Source organism: Sorex araneus, chromosome X (genome assembly GCF_027595985.1).
Source record: "Sorex araneus isolate mSorAra2 chromosome X, mSorAra2.pri, whole genome shotgun sequence".
Taxonomy (NCBI): Eukaryota; Metazoa; Chordata; class Mammalia; order Eulipotyphla; family Soricidae; genus Sorex; species Sorex araneus.
This window is the reverse complement of record NC_073313.1, coordinates 5,502,505-5,517,252: the sequence shown is the minus strand read 5'-3', so window position 1 is coordinate 5,517,252 and position 14,748 is coordinate 5,502,505.

Genomic DNA, 14,748 nt, shown 5'->3' with positions numbered 1-14,748 from the left:
TGGACATATGCATCCACAGACTAAAAAGTATACATGCAAAGATTTGGGCATATGCACACACAGACACACAAATATACAGATATGTGTACATATGAGCAATATACACAGACACGAAAACATACACTGGCACACATCCATGTATACATACAGACACAGACATATACAGACACATACTAACATTGAGACAAACACACCTGCATACACAAACAACATACACACACCCACTTGAATAGACTGACAACAGATATATAGAGACACATGCACACTCAGAGACATAGACATACACATTGACATACAGACACAATCAGACAATACAACATATGCACACAGACTTTTACATACACAGTTACATAAACATGCACACAAAATACACATATACACAGGAACATACATGTGCACAGTCAACTGCACAGAGACATATAGACATATACACAGAGGCACACAGATATATACATAGACACACATCCACAATCTCACAGACACAAAAAACAGATATAAAGACATAGAAATACCGATACACAGACACAGACATATACAATGATACACATGAACACAGACATACACACAAAGACAGAGATACACACACAGACATATGCAGACATACCCAGTGCAACACAGAGAGACACAGTCATATACACAGATGCATGCATGCACATACAGACACAAAGATATATACACAGAGAACTAGAAACACACATAGATATATGTATAGAAACACAGATGCACACAGAGACATGTGCATAGCATAGACACACAAAAACACATGCACACATATTCATATACCCAGGCACACAGACATTTACACAGAGACATACATGTTCACTCAGACATATATAAAGACACACTAACACACAGATACAGATACACAACATATACAGACACATACTTGCCCACATGACATTGACATGCACAGACACACAGACATATGCACAGACACACATGAACTAACAACAGAGACACATGCATACACAGACATACACAGACACAGAGATACAGACACAGACACTTAGACATGCATACTCATTGGTATATAGACATACACTACAATATGCAGAGACACACATGCACACACAGATACAGAGACATACTAAAGCACACAGACACACCTATGTACAATATGCACAGACAATATGGACATATTCATAAGCAGACGCATACAGACGTATACATATACAAAGACTCACGCATATACATGAACTTACAGAGATGCAGGTAAGTGCTTCCACACTGAGACACATACAGAGAAACACACAGACATGTACAGAGACACTCAGATGCGCACACACAGATGTATGGACATAGACATATACATAGCCACACAGAGACATTTAGAGACATGCAAAAAGAATCAGAGACACATGTAGACATATATATAGACTCACAGACATGCATACTCACACACATGGATACAGACACACAGACACACAGACATATGCAAACAAAAAGAACATAGATATATGCATAGAACACACAGGAACATGCACAGAGAGACACAGAGACATTTACACAGATGTATATGAGACACATGCACACCTACATATGCAAATAAACACAGACATCATCACAGACACACACGTTCACACAATCACGTGTTTGTGACATACACTCAGACACAGATATATACATAAACAGACATACACATAGATATACATGCAGACACAGAATGACATAAAAACAGGTACACACATAGACACACATAGACACAGAAACGTATATAGATCTTATATGTATATACATATGTACACACATAGACATACATACACAGAGACACAGACATACACAGAAACTTGCACAGAGACACAGATATATGCAGACACACAGACATATACATAGACATATATGGAGAGAAACACAGACACACAATAACTCAACACATGCACCCAGCATATACATACACACATGCACACACAGACTGAAACACACATGCACACAGGTACACACAACATATACACAGATATACAAAGACACACATATGTACATAGGCACAGAAACATCAGACACAAAACAACATATGATTAGACACACAGACTTGCACACACAGACATGCATGCAGACATATACATAGACAAAAACATACACAGACACACACATGCACACACAGACAGAATGACCTATACACAGACATGTATACAGACACACACAAATATATTTAAAGACACATGCAGACACAGATACACAGAAAAATTCACAGACACAAACATGTACAGTAGGATACAGACTACATACACAGAGATAATCACAGATATATGCACAGACACACACAGAGACTCACATACAAACACACATGAGCACACATAGGCATGTACCCAGACACACAGAAAAATGCAATCAAAAAAACATACACACAGAGCAAGACACAAAGAGATATAAATTAGACTCAGGCTCACACAGATATGTATACACAGAGATAGATATATGGACATAGAAGCACATGCATATTCACGCAGAGAGACCATTATATGCACAGATACATGTATACACACAGATGGTATAGAGATACACAGACATAGACACACATCTCATACACATATAGACTGATACAGAGACACAAATGCACACCCAGAGGCACAAACTTACTGGCTCACAGACATATATGAAAACACACGGAGATCACACAGATATACAAACCCAGAGACGTAAGCACAGATGAACAGATGTGCACACACAGACACAGAGAGACGGTCATATACAGACCCACAGAAACACATACACACATAGACATACAGACGGATGAACACACACAAAGATACATACATGTACATCTCGACACAAACACAGACATAAACACAGGTATACACAGACATACACAGAGACACAGACACAGTGCACACACAAGCACAAATAAACCAAATATACGTAAATAGATACATAGACACAGACATATGCACATGCAGAGACATACACAAACATACACAGACCCATACAGGTACACACACATGCACATACACAGGCACTCAGAGACATATACAAAGAAACATAGAGACATGCACAGGCATCTACACAGACACAGATATGTACAGTCATACACTGACACACACAATGCACACAAGCAGACATACAGACACAGACATCCACAGACATATAAACTCCACACAGATATACACCCAGGCACACTCATATACACAGAAACCACACATATGCACACACGGATATAAAGAGACAAGCAGACATTCATAGACAAACTCATTTATGTACACTCAGACAGATACATGGACACATACCTACATGCACACACTGAGACACACATACAGACTTGTGTACAGAAACACACATGTACACATAAGACGTATAGATTAACAAAGACACAGATATAGATACACAAATATACACAGACAACGGTTACACACACTTGTAAATAGGGACATACATGCACACACAGACATACACGTAGACACATGTGCAGACATGTGCAAACAGACATATACACATACACAAAAATATACACACAGACACATACAGATATATACACAAAGACAGATACAGACTTATACAGAGACACAAACATTATATGCACACATATTTAGAGATACATAAATACATGCACATAAAAGTTACACAGACACAACATACACACAAAACACTTGTATGTACACACAGACATAAGCAGAGACACCAATACGCACACAGACACACACATACACCAACACATATGTTCACACAAACATACACAGATTTATAGACACACAGTTATACACAAATGCACATGGAAACATCGATTTATATATACAAAGACACCCAGGTAAATGCATGAACACACACACAAACATACAAACATATAGACATATACACAAACTCATGCATCTACATACACATAAGTCATATACACAGAAACACAACAGACATATACACAAGCACACATAGATGAACAGACATACACACAGAGAAACACATAGACATACACAGACACAGTGTCCACACAAGAACACAGAGACACACACAAATACACAGAAATAGACACACATAGAGATATGCATAGACACACAGACGCGTGCACTCACAAGACAAGCAAAGAAATATCACGAAAAACCTACAGAGACACAGATACACATGTACATGGACAGATACTCAGATATATGTATGTAGATAGACACAGGTATATACAGACATAACTACCCACACACCCACATACAAAGACACAGAAACAGACTTATACACAAACACACATATGCACGTGGAGATAGGCATATACAGAGGCATACAGATATTACACTGACATACTCAGATACACACAGACACACATGCATACACGACACCCAGATATACACAAAAACCTCTGCACAGACATTTTGAGCAGGCACCGGTAACATCTCTCATTGTGAGACTTATTGTTACTGTTTTTGGCATATCCAATACACCAAATACACCAGGGGTAGCTTGCCAGGCTCTGCCATGTGGCGTGATACTCTCGGTAGCTTGCTGGGCTCTCTGAGAGGGGCGAAGGAATTGAACACGTGTCTGCCGCATGAAAGGCGAACGCCCTACCGTTGTGCTATCGTTCCAGCCCCGGCACAGACATAAACATATACACATACATATTTGCACACACGGACACACAAGGCACATGCATAAACACCCACATGCACTCACAGATGTATACACAGACACATATGGACACATACATAGACACAGACAGTCACACACTTGGCGCCACACTCAGTCACACACAAACACACAGACATGCACAAAGACACAGACATATAAAGAGGCACACCCCAAATAGAACAAATAGATATGTACACAGACATACAGAGATAAAAACACAAGCACATATGGTCATATACATAGACACACAGTCACACACACATGCGGTATAACAGTCACAAATGTATACACAAACAGACACACAGATATGCACACATGCATGCAGACATATTTACAGAAAAATATTGCAAACAGACACATGGACACACAGAGAAACACATATAGAAACACACATGTACACATATACATACACACATATATATATACAGGTAATAGATATATATACACGGGGTCTTGATGCACACAGACACAAACACACATGCATACACAAACAGAGACTCACACAGGCACACATGTACACAGAGATATACAAAAACACATACTGAGGTGTATACACACTCACACACAGACATATAAACAAGAGAGACTAGTCTGAATTTAGGTTTCATTTTGCAATGTTGCACATTGATTTTAAAGAATAATTTGCACATTTAATATTATTAATATTCCAGTATTTTTGCTCACATGTGGTGGTGGTTAGGGCTTAATGTTGGCTCTGCTCAGGAGTCACTCTGGGAGAGGCGGGGGCCTGGGGGGTATCGGGGATCGAACCTGGGTCCGTTGCATATAGGGCAGAGAGATACCTTCCCTACTGTCCTGCAGCTCGGCCCTGGTCCGATCTATACACTTGACTGTGTCTTCTGAGCTGTTGGGTAAGCTGCATGCGCTGTCCCTTCCTCGCAGTGGGGTCTGTGTGCCAGAGTCTCCGTGCATTCTCCCCCGACTACCGGCTCACTCATGCCAGAGTGTTGAGAAAAGAGGCAGCTGTTTTCCTGTCACAGGAGCCACCGTCCTTTAGGTCTCCTGAAGGAATCTTTCTCCTCCTGCCTTGACTCAAGAGGTAGGTAGAAACGTCTCTTTTTTCCTCAAGAGATGGATACACGGAAATACATAGACACAGACACATGCACACTAATACAAACACAGACATCACTGTCATCACTGTCATCCGTTACTCATCGATTTGTTCGAGCAGGCAGCAGTAACTTTTCCATGGTGAGACTTGTTGCTACTATTTTTAGCATATTGAATATGCCACGGGTAGTTTGCCAGGCTCTGCCGTGCAAGCAGGATTCTCTCGGTAGCTTGCCGGCCTCTCAGAGAGGGGCAGAGGAATCGAACCTGGGTCAGCTGCGTGCAAGGCAAATGCCCTGTCCGCAGTGCTATCGCTCCAACCCAAACACAGACATATCTGCAGAAACACAGGTACAGACACATGCACACACAGACATATATGGAACACATAGAAATATATACGCACATATGCATAGACACACATGCATACACAAAAACACAAAGTCACACACAAGTACACAATTAAATGTACACACACATACATATAGATACGCATCTACTCATACATACAGAGGAATATACAAACACATGTGTGCACACAAAGAGACATATACAGACACAAGCACATGCTCACATAGACATACACATATACTCAGATACAAATGGGACACACATGCACACACAGATATATAGTCACATACAGACATGAAGTCACACACAGTTACATATGTACGCAATGAAATAACTATATACTGACATATATGGGTAGACACATATATAGACAGACACACAGACATGTATGCACATACAGTGACAGACATATACAGCATGCATAGGTAGACACACATGAGCACACACAGATACACAGACACAGACATACATATATGCTTACACATAGACATACATATACACAGCAATATACACACAGAGATATACACAGATACACATATATATTCAAACATAGATAAACGTATACACAGAAGCAGAGACATGCAAACGTGGTCACACAGACACAAAAGAAATATACATGCATATAGATTCTCACATATGCAGAAACACATGCGAACACAGACACACTCAGACATAATACACGGACAATCAGAGACACACAGGTATATATAAGACACACATGCACACAAATAAACAGACATATGCACACTCAACACACACATACACAGATACAAAATACAGATACATGTACAACAGACATCTGGAGACAGTACACACATGTAAACACAAATGCACATTTACAAATAGATAACCGACATATACCACACACAGACACATACACACAGAGAAACACAGATACATATGTTTGAAGATACACAATTGCACACACAGACATATTCAGAGACACACATGTGTACACTGACACAAACGAACATACACAAACATGCACACATAGACATATGTACACAGTCACATTTATACAAACATACATACACAAAAAGGAATACAGAGACACATATACACACAGCCATATACACAGACCACCATATGGCACACATATACAGATGTGTACACAAGACAGCAAATATTTACACACTGAGAAACAGAGACACGAAAATATACAAACATACACACAGTGACATACACATAAACACATTGTCACTGTCACTGTCATCCCGTTGCTCATCACTTTGTTCGAGCGGGCACCAGTAACATCTCTCATTGTGGGACTTATTGTTACTGTTTTGGCATATCGAATACGCCATGGGTAGCTTGTGAGGCTCTGCCATGCAGAGGCAATACTCTCGGTAGATTTCTGGGCTCTCTGAGAGGGACGGATGAATCGAACATGGGTCGGCCGCATGAAAGGTGAACGCCCTACTGCTGGTCTATTACTCTAGCCCACATATACACCAAGATACATAATCATATACCAACACATGCACAAATCTGACCACAAAGAGAGGCAGACATGTACACAGAGACACACCCAAATATACAGATACACACCCACATGCAAACACACACGGACATACATGTGTATACACAGAGACACACAGAGACATACACAGAGACACACAGAGATATGTACCCAGAGACACAGACATGCACACACAGAGACACATATAAACACAGAGTAAGGCACACAGATATAAATACATACACATGCATACACAAACATGTAAACCAACATGTAAACCCACAGATAAAACAGATATACAGACTCACACGTGGGCACACTTAGACACACATATAAATATACACAGAGAAACACACAGAAACAGACATATATACTAAAATATGCACACACAGACACAGATATAGACAGACACAATCACAGTGCACTGACATATATACAGACACACATAAACAGAGATACAGATATGTATATAGATACAATCAAAAGACACACTGACACACACTCAGTCACACACATCTGCCCCATATATGCATACACAGTGTTATTTATAGACACACAGGCATGTGCACATACACATATTCATGTATACAGACACACATCCACACACAGGCAAGACATATACACAAAGACAAACAGACAAATGCATAGACACACAGAAATGTATACATTGACACATATTTTCACACACACATGAACACATAAACATAAACAGAAATATAGACAGACATATAGATATATTAACAGACACAGCCAAATGCATAGAGCGACACAGACATACATAGACACACGCATATTTGCACACTGACATTACACACATATACAGAGTCACATAAATACCACACAAACAGCACATCATATATGCAGAAACATGCAGTATGTACACAGATACATACATGGATACATGACAACACAACATATACATATAGACATATGCATAAACACATAGACAAATGCACAGAGTGATATATACATAGACACATGCACACAGACATTTACACAGACACAATGCACAGAGATATGGACACACTTATACACTCAGATGCACTCACAGACACACACATGAACACATAGACATACAGAAACACAGATTGAGACAGAAATAGACACAGACACATACACATACACAGTACATGTGCACACAGGAATAGAGACAGACACATAGACACACACTTGCACACAAATGGAAACATAGACACGTATACACACAACACAGACTTATATAGAGACACAAAGGTATATGCATAGTCATACAGACACAATAACACATAGACACACATACACAGGCATAAACAGAGACTTAGGCAGACATATACACAGAAACAAACTGAAATACAGACACAACAAAGACATACAACATAGACATATACACATGTACACATATATGCACGGACTCAGATGCGCACACAGAAATATAAATAGACTCACCTACCCACATGTACACACAGACACACAGCGACATATACAGAGATACACATGTACACATACAAAAATAGACACACACAGACATAAAGACACATGTGCATTGACATATACACAGACACACAGATACACACAGAAAAACACATATACATAAAAACACATGCATTCACATACATGTACACAGACATTTACAAAGAAAAACATACACACGTGCAACACACCAGACAACAGACATATACACAGACACACATGGAGACACACATGTTCACGCAGACATAAACTTACACACACAGACATAAACCCAGACATGTTCAATAGAGACACACAGATACATGCACACCGAGGGTCTAACATACAAATACACACTGGCATATACACTGACATAAACCCACATATACACACACAGATACACAGAGACACACAAACAATAGACATACACATACAGACTGAAAGACGCATAGACATAGACATACACACGTGCTGACCCACAGAAACACAAGAAACACACATACATAGAAGTACAGAAAAATGCACAAATGCAGACATATGCAAAGACACACATGAGTATACAGAACATACAAATGCAAAAAACACATGTGTACACTTGTACACACATTCACACAGATATAATATGTGCAAAGATAAATGAATACAGGTATACACACAAAGACATATAGACAAATACAGGCATATATGCACACACCCGTATTTACACTGATTCAAACTGATAAATACAGATACATGCATGTACCAACAGACACACACAGATGTAGACACACAGAGAAACGAACAGTGACACAGACAGACACACATATATACATACAAACACAGGTGCACACACAGACATGCAAAGACATATACACAGACACATGCATATGTACAGACCGAGAAGAAATATGTACAGACACACAGAGACTCAGATAGGCAGAGACATGTAGACAGAGACATACACATACACAAATGTACACCTATATGTAGACATAATTCAGACACATGCATATACATATAACCAAACTCCCTGACATATAGAGACACACGCACACACGTACACTTGCAGAGACATATACACAGTGTGCACACACATGAACATAAAGACACAGACATAGATAAAGACACAAAAATGCACAATGATAGAGACAGACCTACACAGTCACACACATGCACACACAGACATATACAAAGACACAAAGTGATACCCAGATATACACACAAAGTCACACACCCAGTTCATACACAGATACACATACATATACACAGAAAGACATATACACAGAAAGACACAGACATACACTTACCACAGAGACTCACAGACCAGACCCACATGCACACACATAAATTCAACACAGACATACACAGATGCACATACCTGTGCAGTGACAGACACATACAGAGACCTACACCCACATGCAGACATAGATTCATACATGTACACACACTTTCACACATAGACATATATATACAGACATGCACATAGACATTCATATACACACAAAGACACACACATACACAGAGAATGTAAAGACATACACAGACACTCAGACATAGAGATAGACACACAAAACAGGTGCACAGACATATAGACATATACACAGATAGAGGCACACACCAGCATAAGATGCACACACAGATACACGTGTACACACAGACATATACACCAGAGACACATATATATAGACATAGATATAACACATGCACAGGGAGAGTTACAGTCATATCTACAGGATGCATACACATGCAGACACAGATATATACATAGACATATATCAGACATATAGACAGATACAGAATTATATGCTGACACACAAATATACACAAACACAAACATGCATACACAGACACAGACATACAGAGATTCAGACATAAACTCATACCCACATGCACACAACCCAAACACATGTATACAGACTCAGGCACATGTGCACAGAAAAATATACATACACGTGGACACACAAAATGAACACAGACACATGCAAGACATTAAAGTACACAGGTTCACACACATATATAGAGGCAATCACAGATACACAGATGAATATACCAATGCACACATACAAGGACACACATACCCAAATCATAAACATGCACACAAAATGGACACACACAGACATATACACAGACATACATCCACATGCACACACAGACATATGTGATGTATAGAGACTCATATGTACATAATCACACACATGTGTGTTCACAGTTACCCACATGGACACAGAGACACACATGCACACACATACACATGTATACACATACACAAAGCTCAGGCTACATGCACAAAGACACACATATACACAGATTTACACTGACATGCATACAGAGACACACATGCACTATTACAGACACAGAAACATAAACACACTTGCACACACAAATGACAGACAACACACAGAGACACAAACCCACAATGACACACACAAGCAGCTATAGACAGACATATGCACATATCCAGACATATATAAAGACACACAGAGACTAACAGGTATATAGACACAGAAACACAATGATAAACACCCAGATATACACATAGATGCACTGCTAATCATACAGACACATACACATGCACACACACTGAGACACACAGACATATACATAGAAACACAGCTATGTGGACACAGAAACACAGATATAGATGCAGAGATAGACATAGCAGATATACATAGAAATGCAAAGACGCATAGATATAAACACAGACACTCATGCACACAGACCCACACAGACATATACACATACCTACAATCATCACCCACATATACACACACATGCGCAGAAAACTGAATTGTGCACACATAGACTCAGACATGCAGACGTACATAGACACATGAAAGTACATAGAGACTCATATATATAGACACACTTAATATGTACATACATATACACATATAAACACAGACATACACAGACACACTTACCTGCATGCACACTCAAGCACATACAGACACAGGCATATATCCAGACAAAAACACAGATATATTCATAGACACATACACACTAGCATACACACAGACAAATATGTACACAAACATACAAAGAGACTCACACAAACATATACATACACACATGCACACAGCTACAACTGTACATATATAGACATGTGCACAGAACGAACATGGACACACATGCATACACATAGACACAGTCAGACAAACAAAAATACATTGGCATGTAGACATACACAGATATACATGCTAACTCACATTTATACACACTAACTCGTACACAAACATAGATACACACATACACACACAAACAACTAGTATACACATAGACACATGAACACAAACTCACGTACACTAACACATACAGACATATACGCACAGAAGTACGGAAGCAAACAGATATGTCCACAGACAGGCATATTCAGACACATGCATACGCAGACATGCACACTAGAACAGACACAGCATATACACACACACAGATATATGTATGGACACATGCATACAGACAGCAACACACATATGCATAAACACACCTTATGCTCACACAGACATATGCATGTGCACACAGACATACACCATATGCATACACACAATATACGTATACACATATACATAGAAACGTATGCAAGTGACATACATATATATACAAAGATACACAGGTACACAGGCACATACATATATGCAGACACATTCACACTCAAAAACACAATTATACAGACACATTAGATGTACATAGACACACGTGCACACAGAGACACACAGAATGACACAAATACACAGGCATATACACAGACACTTTTTTCCAAACAGACATACACAAAAATACATAGATACATAACATGCACACACAGAGACACAGATGTATACATAGTCACAAAACACAGCTACATACATATAGATATACATGCAAAAAGAGACATATTCAAGCACAGATGTACACATAATCTCACACAACACAGACATATAAACCCATTTGTATAAACACATAAACGCATTAACATATACACATTTACACATGTGCACAAGCAAAAAACACACAGAAATGTACATAAAGACACAGAAACATACACACTTACAGATAGACACACAAATGCTCACACAGACATACAGACACACATAGGTATTTACAGACAATGTACTACAAGAGGAAACACATACACTGACACTGAAGCATACATGACACAGACATACATAGAGACACAGATATAAAGACACACATGAACAAAGATACACACACAAAGATATATACACAGACAAAAGCATACACAGTCACATAGACATATACACAGACACACATGCGTGCATACACAGACGTATACACAGATACAGAGACACAAACATATATAAACTCAGAGACAGATGTATTCACTTAGACACATATACATACCCACAGACATTAACACATGCACACACAGACATACTGATACATATAGACATTTAAACAAAAGCACACATACACAGACATACAAACATAGGGCCATAAATTGATGAAAACTTACATATACACACTTATGCACAGAGACACACACCCAAATTCACATAGTGAGATATACTCAGATATATACACAGACACAAGCACAGAGTCATATATAGAGACACAGAGACACACAGATATTTGCATAGACACACAGATGCATGAATAGACACACAAATACATATGCAGATATGAAGACATATAGACAGACACCAACACAGACATATATAGGAGACAGACACAGAGAAACACACAGACATATACAAAGGCACACAAAGACAAACAGACATATATGCACAGAGGCCCACACAGAAATACAGAGACACAGCTCACACACAAGCACAGAGAAACACACAGAAATATACACAGACACAGGTATATGGATAGACACAGAGACATGCACGCACACACAAGCACACACCTAAACATACAAAAACAGACATATAGACAGACACAGAGACATATACACAGACACACCCAATGCATGCACACAAACACACACAGACTGTATAAAGACACACACATGCACACACAGAAATACAGACAGAGTCACACAGACATACTCAAACATGCAGCACAGTCACAACAAGAAATTATACATGGGCTCAAAACATGCACACACAGCTACAAAATCGACATACACAGAGACATATAGGCAGCCACACACAGATGCACAAGACACATATACACAGACATACAGGCAGACACTTATACACAGACACATAGATATATTTACAGACCTATATACCCACGGAATTATACACAGATTCATACATTTATTCACAAAAAGACATACAGATAAACACAGATATGTACATAGAGACACACACAACCATGCACACAGACACAACATACGTATGCAGAGACATACATAGCCACACACTAATATATACACAGACATGTATAGAGACACATGTAGATACATAGGGCAGACATATACATAGACACAGAATCAGACACACACAAACATATATTCAGACACACAGAAACACCCAGACACACCCAGACACGCAGATAGAGACACAGACAGACATATACAGAAATACACAGAGACAAACACTATATACTTAGATACATGCACACATAGAGATACATGCATTCACACTGACAACAAGGACATGTACACAGGCATGTCTATTATAGTTTTATGCATAAGTTTGTGTCTTTTTGTGTCCTTTGTGCATAAGTGTATGCATCTGTGTATAATTCTGTGTAGCACACAGACACACATGACGTATACACAGTCAAACACATGCACTCCCACAGAGACATATGAAGAACACATTACATACAGATAAATACGTAGAAACAGACACAGAGACATATACAGACACACACATACAAATACACAGACACATAAGCATGCACATACAACAGACATACATAGAGAATAGACACACATATACATAACACATGTGTGCAACCACTGACAGACACACAGATAGATACTTTGGCGCACAACACACATGCGCAGCCACATGAACACACAT